Source organism: Chionomys nivalis, chromosome 4 (genome assembly GCF_950005125.1).
Source record: "Chionomys nivalis chromosome 4, mChiNiv1.1, whole genome shotgun sequence".
Classification (NCBI taxonomy): Eukaryota; Metazoa; Chordata; class Mammalia; order Rodentia; family Cricetidae; genus Chionomys; species Chionomys nivalis.
This window is the reverse complement of record NC_080089.1, coordinates 110,865,914-110,878,939: the sequence shown is the minus strand read 5'-3', so window position 1 is coordinate 110,878,939 and position 13,026 is coordinate 110,865,914. Positions and strand designations below refer to the sequence as shown.

At 47.0% G+C, this 13,026-nt stretch overlaps 1 protein-coding gene across 2 annotated transcripts in view; it reads right to left on the bottom strand.

Moving 5' to 3' along the window:
• Osbpl10 (oxysterol binding protein like 10) overlaps positions 1-13,026 on the bottom strand; it is a 240,430-nt gene that overhangs the window by 189,366 nt on the left and 38,038 nt on the right. The gene's annotated exons all lie outside the window — the stretch shown is intronic.

Sequence of the window (13,026 nt, the reverse complement as noted above, 5' to 3'; positions counted from 1 at the left end):
ACGGTGTCCTGGTTTGCCTCTATGTTGCTGTGATAGACAGTGACCAAAAGCAACTCGGGAAGAAAAGGGCTTGTTTGGCTTACAGGTTACAGTCCTCAGAGGAAGCGGAGGCAGGAGCTGAAGCAGAGGCCGTGGAAGAGTGCAGTTTGCTGGCTCGCCCCTCGTGACTTGGTCAGCGTGCTTTCTTACACAAGCAGGACCACCTGCCTAGGGCTGGCACCTCCCACATCAATCAGTAATCAAGAAAATGCCCTACAAACTTGTCCACCAGCCAATCTGATGGAGGCATTTTCTCAACTGTGGTTCCCTTTCCCCAGGTGACACTAGTCACAACGGGATTGGGGTCACTCCATCTGTGGCGTCGACAGGAAGCCTGCATCCTGAATGTTTAAGGTAGCCCTAAGAAGTGGTGGAAAAACTCCAGCTCTCTTTCTCTCTCTCTAATGTGTGTGTGTGTGTGTGTGTGTGTGTGTGTGTGTATGCGTGTGTGCATCTGTGTGTGTGCTGTGCACATGTGCATGTGTGCTGTGTATGCACATGTGACCATGCGGGGACATATGTCTATGTGTACCCTTGCAGAGCCCAGAGGACATGTGGTACCTGCTGTATCACAGTCTGCCTTATTCCCTTGAGTCAGGTTCTCCAGCAAACCTGGAGCGAGGCTGGCATCTAGCAGGGCCCAGGGATGCTCTCCACAGGCACACACAGCTTTTCACATACATGCTGGCATTCGAATTCAAGTCCTCATGTGCTGTGGAGCAATTTTTTGTACACTGTGAAGATATGTTGTTCCTATTGGTTTAATAAAGAACTAACTGGCCAATAGCTAAGCAGGAAGAGGTTAGGTGGGAGAACCAGACAGAGAGAGAGATGCTGGGAAGAAGGGCAGAGGCTAATTGTGTTAGCCAGAGAGATGAAAGGGGAGCAGGACTTGTAGAAAATGAGGTAAGAAGCCATGAGCCATGTAACAGCATATAAATTAAGTTGTAAGAGCTAGTTAGTAATAAGCCTGCACTATAAGCCAAGCATTTATAAGTAGTAAGTCTCTATGTGGTTATTTGGGAGCTGTCTAGCAGGACAGGAACTTCCACCAACACTCATGCTTGTGCCATGAAGCCCTCCTACCCACTGAGCCATCTCTCCAGCCTGCTTTTGACCTTTTGAGATGTTAGAAACATCCGAGAAACTCTGTGGTACTGAGGGGTACAGCTGACGCATGGGATGTCAAAAGCTGTGGAGACGCAAATCATGACTTCAGAGCCTTAAGGTGTTTCAGCAAAATGGATGCTTTAAATATATGACTAGAGGTTGAATATCAAAGAAGTACAATTAAGTTTATGAATAGTGTACCAGCCTTCCATAGAACTTAATCTGTTAAATTTAGAAACTAAATGATGTAACTCAATGAGTGGGAAAACCACTTTTGAGATGAAAATTATTAGTACGTAAATGAAATCATTTCCACAATTGGACTCAAGGTTTCAGAAATAACTAAGCTGTCAAATGTAGGACTTGGATAAACTGTAGTAATTGAAAGGGGACAATTGTGTCTTTTCTAAGCAGAAAAGCTATATTTAATTATTTTTAAAACATTGTGAAAATCTCCATAACATTTATGCTATTATTTTATATCTCCTTTTGACTTTTAGAAAACAGTAGCGAAAGCCAAGTGAGGTGGCGTGTTCCTGCAATTCCGGCAATTCCGGCACTCAGGCTAAGCTGAGAGGATCAAGTTCAAGGCCAGCCTGGGCTACCTGGTGGGGCTCTTGTCTCAAAAGGAAAATCCCTGAGAGATGAAATAAGCCTTAGTAAAGACATGCACAGCCAGCAAAATGGCTGCTGTGCAGGCGTGGGGACCCGAGTTTGATCCCCAAGTCCATATAATTGGTCAGAAGTGACAGTGAACCTTTGTAATCCCTGAGGAGGCAGAGACGAGTAGAAATCCCTCTGGCTTCACCACCTGTGTGGACTTGACAGGTTCCAGGGCCTACAAGATGGCTCAGGTAGTAAAAGGTGCTTGCTGCCAAATCTGATGATTTGTTTGATCTTCAGTATTTATGTGCTGGAAGGAGAGAACCAGCTCCCACAAGTTGCTCTCACAAACTGTTGGGATACTCTCAAGTACAGGCATACACACACACACACACACACACACACACATTTGGGTGGGGAGGGAGAAAAAAGAGAGAGAGAAGAAAACCTAACTTTTAAAAACAAAAATGAAATTCAAGGTCCATGAAAGATCCTTTCTCAAAAATGGAGGTGGAAGATGTCCTGAGGAATGACACCCAGTTGACCTCTGAGTGCCACACACTTATACACGCATGTGTATGTGCACACATACACAAAAATATACAAGAGTTGAGGTCTGGCTTAGTCAGCAGAATGATCACCTAATCTATACAAGCCCTGGCTTCCTTCCCCAGCACCTCTTAAACCAGGGTCAGAAATTCAAAGTCATCCTCAGGTTACGCTGAGCTAGGCTCATGGCTGCCTGGGACACGAGAAGATGTTCGGGGGTGCTTTCTATCGCAGCAATAGGAGTGGAAGTCATTGGGTAAGAAAGGAGTGAACGAGAAGCTGGAGAGATGGCTCAGATGTTCAGAGACCTGGCTGCTCTTCCAGGAGACCTGGGTTTGATTCCCAGCACCCACATGGTAGCTAACTGTTGCTAATAACCCACATGGTGGCTCACAACACTCTACACCTCCAGTTCCAGGAAATCCAGTGCCCTCTTCTGGCCTCCACAGGCACCAGGCATGCACGTGGGGCATGTGCACATGCATGCAGGCAAAACACCCATACACAGCAAATAAAATAGGAATTTTAAAAGGCATAAATGAAACAGGAAGAAGGCCATCACTGGATCACTGACCAGATAGAACCCCGACTGCCATGGACCCCACTGCATCCAGAGGGTGAGAAGACCTCTAAGGACAGGGAGGCAAAGTCAATGAGGTCTCCACCAGGCAAGACTAGCACTGTGCCAGTGCACAGCTCCTAATGCCACATGACAATTGAGCAAGCCTGAGGCAGCCAGCCCCTTCCGCATCACTCAGAAACTGTGAGAGAGATTTACACATGTCCAGACTTCCAACTGAAAGCATCCAATAATACCAAAGTCAGGGAACTAAGGCTAGTCTCCTGTGGACAAGACAAACAGGAACAGCCTCTCCATGACCACCCTTGGCTTCTGGTCTACGGGTGGATTCGAACCGAACTTCACAGCGTGAGACACCCGGAGCCCACCTCAGTCACACCCATGTCCAGCATACACTAAGTTCCGAAAGATAATACCATTTCCAAATCTGAGATTTTGTTCAGACCATACATGGTACTCAAAAGGGCATGCCCAGCACTGACAAAATCTCCTCTCTCGTGGTCTGAATCTTGGTGTCCTCGAGTACATCCAACACTGTTTATTGCTGATACAGCACCCTCCTCTCCCTCTTCCCTCTCCCTCCTTCACCCCTCCTCATTGCCCAAGCTAGCTTCAGACTCACCACTTAGCGAGGATAACCTTGAACATCTGATCCCTCTGTCTCTCCCTCCCCGGAGCTGGGATGACAGGCTTGAATGTCACACCTGGTTCATGTGGTGCAGGGGATCAAAGACAGGGCTTCTCTGTTCTTGTGGGACAAGCCCTCTGCCAGCCGAGCCTCATCTGCACCCTTCAACTCCATTTCCAAGAAAGAATCTGATTAACTGCCCTGTCCAATCAAATCACTGAGGAAATAAATACCTTAAGTCCAAGAAGGTGGTTCACAGGGGAGGGCCTCAGCCCCCCAAATGGTTTGCTGAGTAAATATCATCATCCTGGGCTGAGGAAAGCCAAGAAAGACTGGTGACCACGAGGGACCTACCAACCCAGGATACACAGAAAACCTGCAAAGGATGCTGTTTTTACTCAAAGACAGTGGCACAAGTATTGCAGATGGCAGCACACTTGGGTACCCCTGTTATACACTGGAGCAATCACAACCTCCTCGCTTGTTCCAAAGGGGGATGCGGCATCCTGGGCCTTACAAAAGAGACTGCTGACTGCAGGCACTAAACACCCAGGTGTCTCCTGGGGATATGGAAGCGATTCAACCAGAGGTGGTGACACACACCTATAATCCCAGCGTCCAGGAGGGCGAGGCAGGAGGATAGCAAATTAGAGTCCAGCCTGGTCTACACAATGAGTTCCAGAGGCAGCCAAAGCTTTATAGTGAGACTGCATCTTGGGGGTGGGTGGAGAATGATATTAGGAACTTGAAATACAGAAGATGGGAAATTGTAAGTACAGGCAGAATAAAAAGATGAGGGGCTAGCAATGGTGGAAGGGGATGGGGGCACAAAGAACTTGAGGGTGATGAAGCTGTTCTGTATAAAATTATAATGGTGGTATGTATTTGTCAAAAGCTAAAGAAGGGCTCGACTCAATGATTGCCACATGGTGTCTATGATTTTAAAAAGAAAACCGTGTAAGAGTTTGGAGGATCCTGGGAGGTCAGGGGATCTAGACTATGCCGAGGGAATTTAACGGTATTAAGAATGTATGAAGCAAACTCTCAACCTCATGGATGGGAGTTGGTCGAGGTGCTGACCTGAGGGTCTTTGAAAGGAAGCAGAGCTTGTAAGACTGAGAGCCAAAAGGAGCAGCGGGGTTCACTGTGCTCTGTCTGATAAAGTCATTTCCCATAGGGTACACGACGCCACTGTGCGTACTGGGACTTAGCAATTAAGGAAACAGATGGTAGACCGTGAAGCCAAGTTTCTCACTCTTCACAGACTAGCAAGAGGACGGCCTAGGCTGGTTCCTGCAGTAATGGAAGTTAGTGGAAGTCAGGAACTTAAACTAATGAATTACACTCGTGTTAAGCTTGATATACAGTGGCTATCCATAGAAACAGATGTGTGTATACATGTGTGTATGCTCCTATTTTTTCCCTCGGTCTCATGCAAAGAGACATCTCCATCATAACAAAGGCCAAGTGCCCAGATCCTAGTTTCTAACCCCATTCTCCAAAAAGAAAATAGAGTTCCTGGGAGAGACTGTTCCAACTCTAAGGTCAGGGCAGAAAGCATAGGAAGTGAGCCTGGAGTATTCTGTAGGGCCAAGAAGAAAGGATGTTTTCAAAACCAAGCAAATACATTGTTTCCAGGAGTGTATCCAGGTAACTAAGGGGTCAAAGACAAAGAACTTCTAAGGCAACAAAATAGGAAGATCTTCAGCATCAAAATGAAGTTTCAATGGACTAGAACTCAAAAACCTAAATATCGTAGGACACCCCCCCATCTCTGATTTCACTTCTCAAAATTTTAGTAACCTGCAGTTGGCTGTAGTCAAAAATCATTAATTGGAAAATTCCAGAAATAAGTCAAAATAGGTTCTCAATTATGCATCACTCTGAGTGTGTGATAAAATCTCACCCTGTGCAGCTCTGTGCACCCCAGAGGTAAAGCATCCTTTCGTCTGGGAAATCCACCCTGTATGTGCTACCCACCTGTTAGTCACCGAGCAACTATTTTGGTCAGACCAACCATCACAGTATCACAGGGCTAGCATGTAGGGTTCAGTACCCTCCTTGGTTTCGGGTACCAGCTGGGAAGCCTGGAACACACACACACCATAGAGGAATAAGGGTTCCTCGACCCACATCACCACACCGATAGGAACATGTGATAATAAGTAGAAACAAGCTCACACTCAGAAGTGACAGACAAATTATGCCACCACTCTGCCCTCAGGCAAGAGGAACATAGCTCAGCACTCAGGTGTAAGACGAGCAGACTGCCCTCCAAGGAGCCTTAAAGGGGCAGGAGCAAAGGAGAGTGGCTTTGCCGCGGGGGAAACCTCAACTACAGTACTTCCGGGCAAGTGACTAAGCCTGCTGCTTGGACAGCTGAGGCAAATGATTGCCACAAGGTGAAAGCAAGCAGCCCAGCTTGCTTCTCTGTTGTAATAAAACACTGACCAAAGTCAGCGTAGGGGTGGAAAGGGTTTATTTGGCCACCAAGTTGCAATCCATCATCAAGGGAAGCCAGAGAATGAAGCAGAGGCCACGGAGGAGCGCTTCTTAGCGGCTTGCTTTTCCTGGCTGGCTCAACTACTTCTCTTATACAGCCTAGACCACTTTCCCAGGGCTGGGCGCTCCTGCATCCGTCAGCAAACAAGAAAACGCCCCCACCGACATGCCCACAGGCTGATCTGATGGAGGCAATTGCTCTGCTGAGGTTTCCTTCTCAAATTGACAACCAAGACTAGGTACATAATGAGTCCCAGGCCAGCCTAGGCTATGGAACAAACAAACGCCTATGTGTGTGTGTTTTGGGAGGACCACCTCTAGTGATGGTGATCAGTGACCAATCGTGTGCCATTTACATGATGTAATGGAAATGGCGCCTCACTTCCATCATCTCTCTCTCTCTCTCTCTCTCTCTCTCTCTCTCTCTCTCTCTCTCCCTCTCTCTCTGTGAGTGTTAGTGTTGTCAACTCGACAGACTCTAGACCTCACCTGGGAGGTAAGCAGCTGGGTTTGTCTATGGGGTTCACCTCAACTAGGTTAACCTGGGTGAAAAGACCCATCTTAATTGTGGGCAGGACCAGTCCCTGGGCTGAAGATCCGAAACTGTCTAAAATGGAGAAAGCCAGCTGAGCGTGAGCATGCATTCATGGCTCTCAGCCTCCCAACTGTGACTACGGTGACCTGGCTGCCTTGACTTCCCCATCGTGACTACTCCAGGACTGTGAGGCACAAGGAACCCTTTCTCCCTTCAGCTGCCTTTTATCTTATCAGAGCAACAGGAAAAGAAACTAAGACACTCCTCATCGTAATCATCCAATCACGAGAAGAAGAAAAAAACCCACATCAAGTTCCAGTAAGGGACGTCCTACAACGTATCTAACGGGACCACCTCGCCGTGGAAAGCCTGGGAAAAGAGCCAGCGTGGAAGAGGGAATGTGGCAAATGACGGAGTGCTGGATGGGTCTGGAAAGGAAAAGGACATAGGTCAACTATACAGTTTAGTTAATAGTGAGCTATCGTCAACATTTCTTCATTAATTATAACTAATTTTCAGACTGATATAAGATGTTAATAATAAATAGGAGGGAGATGAGAAATCTCTATACTAGCAGCTCAGTGTTTCTGTGACTCTTACATTGTTAGATAGATAGATAGATAGATAGATAGATAGATAGATAGATAGATAGATAGATAGAGATATATTAATTAAGGTTCATTTGTTTTTTGTCATTGTTTTTTGTTTGGTTTGGTTTGATTTGGTTTTTTTGAGACAGGGTTTCTCTGTAGCTTTGGAGCCTGTCCTCAAACTCACTCTGTAGACCAGGCTGGTCTTGAACTCACAGAGACCCACCTGCCTCTGCCTCCCAAGTGCTGGGATTAAAGGCGTGCGCCACCACCACTGGGCACGCTGGTGTTTTTCAAGGTTTATTTATTTATGTTTTATGTGTCTGAGTGCATGTATGTATGTGTGCCCCACGTGTGCTGTGTCAATGGAGGGCAGAAGAGCGCCTTGGATCCCCTCAGATTGGAGTCATTGAGTCGCCATGTGGTTGCTGGGAGTCAAACCTAGAAGAGCAGCAAAAGCTCTTAACAACTTTGCCATGTCTCATCACATTTTGTTTGATTATTTTTTTTTTTTTAAAAATATTTATTTATTTATTATGTATACAATATTCTGTCTGTGTGTATGCCTGAAGGCCAGAAGAGGGCGCCAGACCTCTTTACAGATGGTTGTGAGCCACCATGTGGTTGCTGGGAATTGAACTCAGGACCTTTGGAAGAGCAGGCAATGCTCTTAACCACTGAGCCATCTCTCCAGCCCCTGTTTGATTAGTTTTTATTTTCCTAAGTAGAAGGAAGAAGTCAGCCAAGCATGGAGGGCTGTCAGTCTCCAGGGTAAGTGACAAGGACCCAGCAGCCCACGTGACTTCTGTCTTCTGTGGTAGACTTCATCTCAATAGCACACACTCCTCAGCTCTAAGACGTGACTACTGGCACTGGACAAAGAACATACTAGAACACAAAACCAAAGTTATTTTTAAGTGTTACTAAGAATTCCCAGAGACACTGCAGAGGGCTGGTTGTGAGGGGGCCATGGGTAATAAAGCTCCTTTGGGGGGCCCTAAAAGAGCAACAGCAAGAGGCTAAGGTGAAAGAGGTGCCTCAGAAACAGTTTACAAAGAACGAGGGACAAGGTCCAGGACCGTAAAAGACTAAAGAGCATTCCTCACTTATCTGAGTGGTTTCCTAGGGCAACCAACCTCCTCTCATCAAAGAGTCTCCAACAGCAAGCAGGCTCTACAGAGAGTTCAACTGTCCAGAAGGTGAGAGGGTTAGGAGCCATGCCCCTACCTGGGATTAATCAGCATTGTCTCTGGTCTGCATCTGGCTTTACTCCAGCTCTCTTGAGAAGTCCAGCCTACACATGTGTAAGCACCCTGAGTACCACTCTGAAACAAATACAACAAATACCCACAGCCCCTGGGAAAAGACCGGGAAGGGGCCACTAAAAAGCCTACCTCTCTTTTCCCCTGCATTTGTAAAAGTTAAAGACATTCATATAAAATAAGGCTTTAAGAGCTGGGGTCATAGCTCGGCTGGTAGAGTGCTTGCCTAACCCAGACAAAGCCCTGGGCTCCATCCCCAGTACCATATGAACCAGGCATTGTGGCAGACACCTGAAATCCCAGCACTTGGGAGGTAGAGGTAGGAGGATCATAAGTGCAAGGTCATTTTCAGCTACATGTCAAATTGGGGGCCAGCCTGGATCACATGAGACCCTTTATCAAAATAATAATATTGATATAATAAGATAAATGATAATAATAATGATATATATGATACCATAAAATTGTGTCTGTGTTGGGGATTGAATCCATGGTTGTCTGAATAGCGGGAAGAGGAGCTACCGCTGAACTGCATCCTCATCCCACAATAACATCTTAAGGAGGAGCAATAGCACAGCCTGTAGCCCCAGCTCTTCAGAGGCGTATGTGGAATGACTGGACAGGAAAGGCCATCCTGGGCTGGGCAGTAAATTGGTGTCCAGCCTGGACAACTTAGCAAACCCTGTCCCAAATTTTTTTTTAAATCTGGAGAGAAAGAGCATTTGTCCTGGGTTCAGTCCCCAGCTCCACAAAAATAAATAATTAACAGTTATGAAATACATTTATGACTTTGACAGTGGAACAGAGGGGGGAAAAAGCTGCCAGATATGGCTGCCAGGCTGCTCTCACAGGTAGACAGCACTGCCACCCACCACCCACCACCCAGGGCAGGAAGCGCCTGGCAAGCGTAGGCAGCTCCTCCCTGCGAGCTACGAGAGAGTTCCAGGGAGTCACGCCAGCCCGCCTGGCACACAAAAAGGCTTTGGCCCTCTTGGGAAAAGTCTTACTTACACAACATATCTCTGCTGCAAGACTATAAAAAATAGGCCCAATTTGAAAGAGATACGTACAAAGACAGACGTGACTTGAAGACGCATAAACGGCTTAAGGAATCCCCAGAGAAAGACAGAGTCCAGCTGGACCAGAGCATGTTTTCTCTTCAAAAGCCCAAGACAGACTTTGGGGTGTAGCCCATAAACACAAAGCCAGCGCTTGATCAGGAGTTCAAGGCCATCCTGGGCTCAATAAGACCCAGTCTCAAAAACACGAGTCAAAAAGCCCACATGCCCTTAGCCACCGAAGGCCACACAGGGTTTGTCACAGATGCTCAGTTCTTCCCTTGGGACACTGAGGCAGCTATACGCAATACATAAATCCTACCTGTAAGTAAGGCGAAAGAATGATGAACGATGATTTCAACATCAACCTCCATACACATGAGCACACATGTGTACATGCAGTCATAATATATAAACATGCATACACACACAAAGCAGAACAGAAAAAGCTACCCACAAGCATGCTACACTTCACCTGCAGGATGTCATTTTTGCCAGTGTCCTCTTGTGGCTTCTGTAGCTCTAGGCACACAAGTGGGGCACAGACTTACACACAGACCAAATACCCATACACATAAACAAAAATGAAACAGTCCAAAATGGTCCCAATCTTATGTCCATCCGTCCTCCACAACCCTCCCCATCCCCCTAAACCGCCCTCTGACAACATGGGGATTCGAAGGAAACACACCATTTACTCCTGAATCTCAAGGTTTTTAACAGGATGAGCATGTGACTTACTGTTCAAAGTACGGTGCTTTAGAGAGCATGAGGAACGCAATTAATGCTGATGCTGAGACAGGAAGTGTGGCCTAACGCAAGCCACCACGTGAGTCGCTTAGGCTTCCTTCATGATGGCTTCTCCTGGTGACTCCCTACCCATTTGTGGAGGTCCAGGTAGAGCATTCCCCCTTGCCTTGTGCTTCTGTTGGACTTGTTCCAGAGGAATACCGCTCCCCCATCATATCCACTACAGCGTCGGAGTGGGGGAGGGGTGTTTCTGTGGTTGGGTGTGCCTGTGGGTGCAGGTGTGCACATTCACGGCTCAGATGTGGAAGTCAGAGGACACCCTCAGGGCTTGGTCCTCGGGTGCCTTCCACCTTCTGTTTGAGACAGGGTCTGCCATTGGCCAGACAGCTGGCCCTTGTGCCTCCAGGGGTCTTGGTGAAGCTGTCTATTGCTGTGAAGAGACACCATGACCATGGCAACACTTATAAAGGAAAACATTTAACTGAGGTGGCGGCTTACAGTTTCGGAGGTTTAGTCCATTATCATCAAGGCGGGGAGCATGGCAGCACACAGGCAGACATGGTGCTGGCTACATCTTGATCAGAAAGCCACCAAAAGTGGACTATGACACTGGGCAAAGCTTAAGCAAAAAACCTCAAAGCCCACCCCACAGTGACAAGCTCCCTTCAATAGACCACACCTCCCAATAGTGCCACTCCCTCTGATTAAGGGGGCCAATCACATTCACACTCCCACACAGGGGTCTTCCCATGGGTACCTCCTATCTAATATGGCCGCGATTGCAGGCACACGCCACAACCCCTAGCTTTCTACAAGGTTTCTGAGACTAGAACTCAGGTCCTCACACTTGGAAGACAAGTGTTTTGTCAACAAAGTCACAACCCTGGTTAATCACTATAGACCTTTACCACACGGAATTCACTACACATGGGTTTCCTTCGGAGGGTAGAAATATGTCCCCCATATGGTGGCTCTGTCCTGGTACTGCCCCATAGTTGGCTCTCAACAAGGGTTTGTGCACATTCCTGCAGTAACTGCCCGTGTTCCCTCAAAATCATCCTGTGTGCATCCAAAGCAAATTGTTCACAGGCATGGGAAATCCTCGCAAGGCTCCCATTTCCACAAATTCTGCAGACATTTTTATTCTCATAACAGGTGGGGGGGATACTGTCAGCATCTTGTGGAGAAAGGTCAGAAACACCACTGTGCGTTCCCCAACTCACAGGGCGGCACCCCAGAACAAACTGTTGTTCAGCCCACAGCTGAACAGTGCAGAGGTTGAGAAACCCGGGAAACGTAAGCCCCTCAGCTTACTTCCTCCCCGACTTACTGTGAATCTAGAATACAGAGACAGCAAATTCTGGAAACCTTCACATATGCCACAGACACATCCAGAAAGCCGCCAGCGAGCTTGAGAATTCTGTGTGATATAAGCCAAGTAAAAATAGCACAGGCTTACTGTAGAGGCGCGGGAATTGGCTGGCGGAGCATGGCGGACATGGAAGCTACAGAAACAGCCTAGAATGTGGCTCAAGCAGAGCTCCACCTCTGAACATACAAGCGACAGAGCACACACATTCAGCAGATGCTGACATAAAAGGGGGCATTCTAAAACAATGGACACAATCACAAGGGTCAGAAGAGCCACTGACATCTGGAACCCCAAGTTGACAAAAATCATATTCATTATTCACGCTGAATTTGAAACGTCTTCAACTACTATGAGACCGCAGACGCCCCAGCAGGGACACAAGGGACTCCAGGATATGGAGGGGATATTTTCAGCCACATCATCTTATAAAATCAACTTCTGAAAGAGAACATGGCCATCACCTATTTATATCTGCTTCTGTGAGAACAAACAGTGAGCGCTTCCTTAGTAACAGAATCCGTGATCTTTATACTGACTTGATAAATTTTGCAGACAGCTAAGCCTAAAATGTGTGTGCATGCGTGCTTGCATGTGTGCTGATGTGCATGCATTTGTGTGCATGCTTGTTGTGTGCGTGCATGTGCGCTGATGTGCATGTGTGTGTGTGTGTGTGTGTGTTTCTGCCTTTCTCCTTCCATGAGCAGAGATGTATATCTGGCGTCCCTTGCCTGGTTGTTCAGGGAACTCTCAGTATTTTTAATATTTTCTTATACAGATACAACCTTTGTAAGCTTGTTGGTAAGGCAAGAGGCCTGTCCTGCTTTTGCATAACTGTTTCCTCTGAGTTGAAATGTCCCCTCCTGCAGGGAGGAGGGAAGAGAGAGGAAGGAGAGTGTAAGATTCAGGAAGCTCTAAGACTCAGCAGTTAAAACACTCACTGTCTTGCAGAGGACCCGGGTTCTTTTTCAAGCATTACATTCAGTTGCTCACAAGCAACTCTAGCTCCACTTCCAGGGACTCTGACACCCTCTTCTGAACTCCACAGGCACTACACACACGTGGTACACCACATCCATCACATTGACAGGCATACACATATTACAGGAAAAACAAAATAGATAAATCTTTTAACTTATTTTGGTTGTATGTGTAAGAATGTTTTGCCATAGGTATGCATGTACACCCTCTGCATGCCTAGTGCCCAAGGAAGGCAGAAACAAGCATCAGCTCCTCTGAAACGGACGCTACAGATGGGTATGAGCCACCGTGTGGGTCCTAGGAACCAAACCTGGGGCCTCTAAAAGAGCCACAAGTGCTTTAACTGCTGAGCCATCTCTCCACGACATGCATGGTGCACATACATGTCCATACCAAAAGCAACAGAAAACTGACCAAAGACAGAAACCTCTCAAACGCCCAGCCAGAATGAACCTTTTCGCTCACACGCT